Here is a 7581-nt window from a genome sequence, read left to right as displayed (position 1 = left end):
GTGGAATAAGCACTTCCCTGGCAAGCGCAAGGACCTGAGTTCAATCCCTAGGTCCGCAAAAAAAAAAAAAAAAAAAAGAGTGAGAATCAAAGAAAAACTTCCAACCTACCGAGCTAGGTGACAAAGCTAACCATCAGCACGCAGCTGCTAAGAGCTCCATCATGGGCTGCCCCTTGACAGGGGCAGTAACAGCCCCCTTCATATTGGGAATAAAGACGTTGAGTCAGCACCAGTGAGCACTGCCTTCCACACAGCAAAGACAGCAGTGTGCGAGTCCTGGGATCACTGACAAACATGATCTGATCACTGATTATTACATCATTTAGAGAAAGAAAGGGAAGGGCCTGAGCTCTGGTAATTCATGGGAGCCTTGAAAACTCCTCAGTATTTATTAGTACTGGAGCTCCTGGGTTACACGAAATGTATAAATACATAGGAAAGCATTCACTTTGAGCAGCCTGTTTTGGTCTTGTGCTTTGGCTCTTGGAAGCTGGGAATCAAGGGCTGGCTAGACTGCTCAACAGATTAAAGAGCCTGATTAGGCAAACACAGGGACCAGGATTTGGTCCTGAGCATGCTGTGTCCACCCCGCCCCCAGGGCAGGCTGAGACAGTGATTGAGATTGGGCATGGTGGCGCACGCCTGTAATCCCAGCACTTGGGAGGCTGAAAACAGCAGGATCACTACAAGTCTGATCTCTAAAGTGAGACCCTGTAGACCCTGTACTAAATACATTTTAAAAAAAGAAGAAAGAAAGAGAGGGAGGGAGGGAGGGAGGAAGGAAGGAAGGAAGGAAGGAAGGAAGGAAGGAAGGAAGGAAGGAAGGTAGTTGGGAATTTGACATCAGTTGAACCTCATCTTCAGTGCATCAGGGAGCTCGGCACTGGGAGGCCATCTGTGGCCAATCAGGAGCGCATCCTGCGCTCTATCTAATCAGGTGGCCTGGTCATCTGTTCTACTGCTGTAGCTTTTTCTATACAGGTTTCTTTGAGTGGAAAACTGGCGACCAGAATCAGTACACCATCCATTTTTGTAAAGAACAGTGCCCACAGGAATCTGGTCAAAGAGTTTGCCACTCAGGGGGGCCTTGTGAAAGGTGGCGGGATGAAGCCAGATGAAAAAGAAAGGGCTGGGGTCACCTGGCCAACCTGGGTCTACCAGAGCACCTCTGGGTGGGATGTGGACAGAACTTCCACCTGGGTATTAAGGAAAAAAAAGCTCAGTTTGTAGGAAACAGGTGTGTGTGTGTGTGTGTGTGTGTGTGTGTGTGTGTGTGTGTGTGTACACACTTACATGCTGGGAATAGAACCCAGGGCCATGCTAGGCATGTGCTCTTCCACTGAGCTACACCCCAGGCCCTTGTTCTGCATTTTGCAGCCAAACCCCGGGGAATAAAGTCCTGGACCTCCGTGTGCTGAGCAGAGGAGGACCCTGCTGCACCCACCTCTTATCGACAACATGGGAAAATGAAAATCCGAATTTCATAGTCACTGTGACAACAAATGCCAACATGCAACAGAGTGCCCAGTGCTGAGTGAGTGCTTAATCCTTGTTCTTACTACTATTTAACACAAAAGAGTTTTAGAGGTTCCAATTATGAAAGAGACCAAACATAACCCTGAAGAAAACAGTTGTGCGTGGGGAAAGTGCTGGTTTCCCCAGCAGCAAAACGTCTTCAGCACTTCAGTTCAGTGGCTTCAGACTGCTCAATCTCTCCCTGACTTAGAATTACATTTGGTCCCCAACTTACAATGGTTTGACGGATGATGTTTGGGCTTTATAGTGGTGAACAAGTGATATGCAGTAGAAACCATACTTCTATTTTTGAATTTTTGATTCCTTTTTTTAGGACAGGGTCTACAGGGTCTCACTACGTAGATCAGACTCGTAGTGATCCTCCTGTTGTCAGCCTCCTAAGTGCTGGGCTTACAGGCACATGCCACCATGCCCAGTCTCAATTGCCATCTCAGTGCGCCCCGGGGCAGGGCTGGCACGGCACACTGGGGATAAAACTGATCCTTTCTTTGTCCACCAATAGACACTGCACCGCACTAACAATTTCTACAACCATGAGCACTGTATCGCTGTCAGCATAGAATAGCTGTCATAAATACATTGTTACTCTGGCTGTTTTCAATTTCTGATGGGCTTATCCTGCCTAAACCCTTGTATAAGTCAAGGAACATCTCTATAATGAAGAATGGTGGGGACAGAGCACCCCTTCCTTCCAGGAGCCTCTCACTGAGGTCGGAAGAATTCGGTCCCTGCTCTGTGTCATCTCCCTGCAAACACACAGACCTTTTGTCAGCCATAGGCATGCAGGCAGCTTCTGCAGTGTACAGGGCCAGCCAGGCAGCTCTGGGCAGCACTGTAAGGTCCCCGTGCAGCGCGTGGCAGCGAGGATGGTGCCTTGCGTTCATCTCGTGCTCCGATAACACTTTCACTATCACAGAACAGCGCTGACGCCTGCAAACACTCAGCCCTTTTAAAAGCCTGCAAACTGCAATCACAGGGAGCTCATCCCTTTAGAGCCCTCCATGGTGGTAAATCCTCTCTTGCCGAGCTGCCAGCCCAGAAGCCTGCTGCCTCCTTTGTTAAAAATTCTGGTCACAAAAACCCTCCAATAAAGTGCTGCAGGCACATCAATAAAGGATATAATGAAATCAAATGAGTCTTGTTCCTTACATTTACATGCAAAGTATATCAAAGGCACATCCAGTTTGTTGCCGAAGCCCACACAATGGATTCTTTTGTGTGAGGGGAGAGAAGATAGATGAAGCTGAATTAGGAAGCAATTCCAATTAAAAGGGCTGTGTTTAAGGCTCCAAAGACAAAGCGGCCTTTGCCAGACAGCGAGCTATTGGAGGTGTCTGGCTGCTGAGGTGGTTTTATGGCCCTTGGACTGGAGCTGAGTAGAAGCGAGCGAGGCAGGACCGCCCCTGGGTCCCAGGCGCCGGCACTGCGCTGCCTCGGTACCAGCTCAGCGCCGTGTGACCTCAGGGATAATAGTACCTACCGGTGGGGCTGTTACGATGTTCACAAGAAATAAAGCCCAGGAAGGACCCCGGCGGTGCCGGGCACATGCCAGCCCTCTCGCCCGCCGCTGTAGCTGCGAATGCCTCCACCGGCCCCCACCCAGTGTGGCTCCTGGCCGGCCAGCAGGGGCCAGAAGAAGCCAGATGACGAGGGAGTGCGCCCTAAAAGTGTGTCAGGCAGGGAAGCCAGCGACCGTGCGGTGAGGAGAAAGTTGTCTTTTGTCACCAGAGCCTCTAAAACCCAAATGCAGCCTTCTGTGTGGGGAAGTGGCACTCTTGCAGACCTCGGCTGGCTGGGCCGCGTGCTGCCTGGGTCAGCGCACCTGCTTCCGCCTACTCTTTGCATTTTGTAGCCTGAGACCCAGAGAGTTGGTAGATGGTGCCTCAGTGACGAGCGGCAGGCTGCAGGTTTCTCCAGCTTCTAGTTATCCTAGAAGGCTCGGCCTCCCTAGGCCAAGCACGAAGGCCACGTCCTGTCAGCACAGGGCTTTCACAAGACACCACAGCATGGTTGTCTATGGGGATCAGACTTGGAGGAGAAGGAGGTGAGGCCTTTGTCCCTCCCCCCCCCCCCCCGGGCTACCAAAGGCTCTGGAGTTTCCATCTACAGAGGGGTGCTAAAATTCTTGTTTGTTTGTTTGTTTGTTTGTTTTTCAGTGTACTAGGTTTTTGCAGGGTCCCACTACGCAGCTCAGACCTGTGGTGATCCTCCTGCTTTCAGCCTCCCCAGCTCTGGGATTACAGGCATGGACCACTATGCTTGGACTCTTGCTGGCTCAGCCCACCCTGGAGGTGGGGTTGGCTCGGCATGGGGTGTTGAAATCAAACCTCTGCGCTTGCCTAAGCATACCTAAGCAGACACTTTAGTCTGCTGCGCTATCTTGCCAGACCCTTGGGTTTTTCACTTTTGAGTTACTCTTCATCCCATTGTTATAAGTGCAACTGCAAATATGAATTGTGTGGGGGAAGTCTGAAGCACAAGCTAAACAAGCAAAATTATGGAATATGTGAAAAACTCACAACCACAAACGAGTGAATGTTCTGAAAGATAGGGGGTACGGGAGGCCCCAGAGCCTGTGGGAGCCAAGGGCACACACAGCACAGACCCCACTTCTAGAGAGGGTCAGCAGGGAGCTGCAGGCATCGGCTGCTCCACAGAGCACAGGCTCCCACCTGGTACACACTTCAAGTAGGAGCTTTCTTTTATTGTAAAGCTGCAAATGGCCCTAAATCATAGATCGCTGATGTGAGAAAACCCTGAGGAATAACAACATAAAGTCATCACCCTCCTAGTGACATTTCAAGACAGGTCATGAGAAAGGAAAGTGGAAAAAGAGGCTACAAAAATGACTTTATCTCTCTTTGTCATATTGTATCTGTTGAAGAAAAAGCACCTATGAGCCAAGCATGGTGGCGTGTGACTATAATCCCAGCTAAATTGGAAGACTGAGGCACACGTTACCTTCTCAGGGAGCAAGAAAACAGGAACATTACCTATCCTTCATCATCTGCATAACTACAAGTCCACCCTCCACCTGGATAGTTGTCATTAAAAATTGAGTTAATTCTGGATTATTAATTTTAATATTCCTTGTACAAATGCATATAGGATCACACTAATGTCGATTTTGCTTTTTATCGTTAGGGTTTCTTTTTTAATTTATGTACTTGGTATAGGATCTCACAGTGCAGCTCAGACTCATAGTGATCCTCCTGTTTTTGACCTCCCCAGCACTGGGATCACAGGCATGTGCCACCACACCCAGTCTCAGTGCTTAGTGCAGGGTGAGGTGCCGGGAATCGAACCCTGGTCCCTGTGCTTACCTAAGCAGGCAATTAGTCCTCTGAATTACCTCGCCGGCCTTGTATCACACTAGTGTCTCCCCACTCAATGCACGCACCTTAATCCCAGCTCTTGGGAGGCTGTAAACAGGCGGATCACTACAAGTCTGATCTAGTAGTGAGACCCTGAACACCCTGTAGGCCCTTCTCAAAAAAAAAAAAAAAAAAAAAAAAAAAATCCGGGTTGATTTAGCTCATGTCTGGCACCCTCGTGGGCATCACCAGAAGGCTGGGCTCAGCTGAATCCCAGGCGTGGAGAACCCCCATGGCCACCTGGGAATAGTGATCTCAAGAAATCAAGCACAGGGCAGCTTGAGAACCTGTTCAGGGCAGGAGGTGGCAGCTGCCATTCCCTCACCAGCAGGGACTGCTGCCTCCCCTACAGCCTGCAGCTCAAAGCAGCACAGAGCCTGCCTCAACTCGAGTGGACATCGGCCACCTCTCACTAGCACTCATGGCCAGGAATCTGGGGCCATCTTTAGTCCACCTTTTTGGGGAATAGTGAAGGGGTAGGGACTGTGTGGTCAGGGAAGTCTTTCTACCAAGGCAGTGAAAAATGAACCATATGAACAAATGAGTGTCCATACAATTTAAGGCCAGTTTCCACAACCCCTGCAGGCTGAACGCCAGGTGCCGCAGTGCCCTGCCATAAGGATATCACCAAGGAAAAGTGTAACAAGTGCTCCATGGACCAACAGCACTCCCCAGTAGAAGGGCACCAGGCCTGAGACCTTGAACCCCACACCTAGGCACCGAGTAAGGCCATCCCAGCTGGCGGCAGGACACGTCCTCAACTCAGCAGTGTGCCCCAGTCATACCTCAACAGTAGGTGCTCTTTTTATATCTCTAAGTTTTTTCTCATTTTTATAAAACTCTTTCCAGGGGGCGGGGAGATGGCTCAGTAGGATAAGCGCTTGACTGGCAAATGCAAGGATCTGAGTTCAATCCCTGGTTCTGCAAAACAAACAAACAAACAAACAAACCTCTTTCCAAAGGGCCAGCAAGAGAGCTCAGTGGACTAAGGGCCTGCATAAGTAAGCTCAGAGACCAGGATTCGATCCCCAGCATCACATGCTGAGCCAGCCCCGCCCCTGGGTGTGCTGAGCCGGCCACGGAGACCAGGCGTGGTGGCACATGCCTGTAATCCCAGCGCTGGGGAGGCTGAAAACAGAAGGATCGCTCTGAGTCCCAGCTGCTTAGTGAGACCCTGTACCAAATATGTTGAAAAACAAACAACAACAAAAAACCTCTTTCTAACGGCCATGTTCTCACATGAATTAGCACTGAAAACATTTCTATCTGAAACTTTGCCAGTGTGAAGCTCATCTCCTATCAGTGAGACTGTGGATTCCCTACAGATAGAGGCTCTCCCCACCCGTGTCTCCAGGCAGTGTGCGGACTCTGCATGAGCACCCTGCACAAGCTGCCAGCCAGGCCGGGAAGGCGCGTGCGTGCTATGAGGCAGGACGCGCTGTCCGGGAGCCATGTGACAGTTCTGAGGCCCAGGGCCTTCACTGGACTACATCTCCATCCCTGTTTATTTTTTATTTTGAGACAGAGTCTCACTAAGTTGCTAAGGTGCCCAGGCTGGACTTGAATTTGTGATCTTCCTGCCTCAGCCTGCCAGAGGGTGCTAGGATTACAAGTGCATGCCGTCTATAAAAGTGCTAGGCGCATAGATAAAGGCCCTGGGTCTGGAGGGACTTGGGAGAAAGGGACATTCTCATTAAGACCAGCTCTTGGAGTCCTCCAGAGGCACCTGCCTCGGACATGCGCTAGCAGCCTGCTGCTCTATGAGAGATGGCTTCCAATTCACACAAAACTACTGCCATGTACAATGGTGACTCAGCCTGCTTGCAGAGGTGAGTCCTCTCCGCTCTACGATGTTGGAGACCTCAGAACTGGAGGTAGCAATTTTTGAGCTGGAATCATCAAAGACTTTTCTTCCTATGTACGTACTGCTTAGTATGAATGAGTCAAAGGCTGAAGTCCACTGGCTGTGGACAGGAGCACCTGGGTGTGGCCTGCAGGTGACCTCAGTTTCCCAGCAGAGGTTCTGGCTGGTGTAGAGAGCGTGGTCAGGAGAGGGTGTGAACACGTGACTTCTAGCAAGATAAGAGAAGCCACGTGGCTGTCGAGGCCACATGGACATCACCCTGCATCCCCTCCACATGTTCTGAGCTGCAAGCAGGTCATGGGGCCAGCTTGGACTCAAAGCCACATTGCAGAGAAGCAAGTGAGATCAAAGCTACTGCAGCAGCCATTTCTGGAACACGCAACCTGTCTTGTCTTTAACAGCCTGAACATAAGAGAAAGGAAGCAGGAGTGGAAGAACTGAAGCCCAGCCGGCCCCAGTGCTCAGGGCCACCTGGGAGTGGAGGGCTCCTGCCCCTATATCTGCGGTCGGGGGTGAGCTTGGCTGCTCTACGCAGCAGCTGCCAACTGCACTTTTGGGCTCTGTAGCCTTGTCATGAAGAAACGCCACACACAAGCCTGACAACATACGGGCTATTTCCTTCTTGATTTGTGGGCCACCAACCGGCTGACAGAATTGCCAGGGCTCAGACCAGAGCCAGATGTTCTTCTCCGCAGATGCACAAAGAAGCTAGTCCTTGATTACATATTTTAAAGTTGTCTGATACTGTAGGTGCCTTTTTTAGCCTAATGGGGGGTTGAATACCCCTGACAAAGCAAATGCAGCCAT

This window comes from Octodon degus, unplaced genomic scaffold, assembly GCF_000260255.1.
Source record: "Octodon degus isolate 3935 unplaced genomic scaffold, OctDeg1.0 scaffold00007, whole genome shotgun sequence".
Lineage (NCBI taxonomy): Eukaryota > Metazoa > Chordata > Mammalia > Rodentia > Octodontidae > Octodon > Octodon degus.
The sequence above is the reverse complement of the archived record's forward strand: the minus strand, read 5'-3'. Positions refer to the sequence as shown.